We start from the raw sequence: 1,308 nt of genomic DNA, 5'->3' as shown, positions 1-1,308 counted from the left end.
CAAACCAGTCTACCTCAGGCCAAGCAATCTTCCAAGGGGCAATCTGGAAAAACTACCGTAGGGCTTATTTGCCCTTATACTTTTGCTACGTTGTTTCCAATTCAACCAAAGTTTTCCTTTAAATTTCTTCCATTTTCCCAGCAATCCTGCAGTACTGCTTTTGTGGGATGAGAGTCATCATATCCCTGCAGTCCTGCCCAATAATTAGCCATCAGTTGAATCCTTCTTAATTCCAGTGGCATTTCGCCCATTTCCACTTGTATAGCAGGTACTGAAGAAGTCTTAAAAGCACCACAGCAAATTCTTAGTGCTTGAGTCTGAATAACCTCTAACCTCTTTAAAAGAGACTTAGCTGCAGACCCAACCACTATACTACCATAATCCAACACCGATCTTATCAAGGCCACATAAATCCTTTTAAGAGATGAACGACTGGCTCCCCACTCTCTTCCTGTCAAACATCTCATCACATTAATTACCTTTTTACACTTGTCCTCAATTTTCTTTATTTGTTCTGCAAATGTCAACCTCGAGTCAAATATCACGCCTAAGAATTTAAAGGATCCTACCCTCTCTATCTCTCTGCCATACATCCTTAACCTCCTATCTTCCTGAATTCTTTTCCTGGTAAAAAAGACTGTTTGAGTCTTTTCTATTGAGAACCTAAACCCCCATTCATATTCCCAATCTACCACTTTATCAATTGCTTTCTGAACCTTCCTAGTAATGTACTCTGTATTCCTTTCTCTGTTCCACACTGCCCCATCATCTGCAAACAAAGATGTTCCAATGTCTTCAGGAACATTTACAAAGACATCATTTATCATAATAATAAATAACAGCGGACTTATCACACTTCCTTGGGGTGTTCCATTCCCAACCTCATATTGGCTTGATATTTCTGCCCCAATTCTCACTTGAATTTTCCTACCAAACAGAAAGTCTTTTATCCAGTTAAACAATTTCCCACCTATCCCTATTTTATCCAGCTTGATTAATAACCCCTCCTTCCACATCATATCATAGGCTTTTTCAATATCAAAGAATACTGCAACTACGGTCTCTTTATTTGTTTGTGCCTTCCTTATTTCAGTCTCTAATCTTACTACTGAATCCATTGTATTCCTTCCCTTCCTAAAACCACTCTGACAGCTTACCAATAAATTTATTTTTTCCATTACATATGACAATCTATCTGTTATCATTCCCTCCATTATCTTACACAAATTAGATGTAAGGGCAATTGGTCTGTAACTTGTGGGTTTAGTTGGATCTTTGCCAGGTTTCCTTATCGGAATCACTACTGCT

The sequence above is a fragment of the Sinocyclocheilus anshuiensis genome, unplaced genomic scaffold (genome assembly GCF_001515605.1).
Source record: "Sinocyclocheilus anshuiensis isolate Anshui unplaced genomic scaffold, SAMN03320099.WGS_v1.1 scaffold2207, whole genome shotgun sequence".
In the NCBI taxonomy this organism is placed as follows: Eukaryota; Metazoa; Chordata; class Actinopteri; order Cypriniformes; family Cyprinidae; genus Sinocyclocheilus; species Sinocyclocheilus anshuiensis.
Note: the sequence above shows the minus strand (reverse complement) of the source record.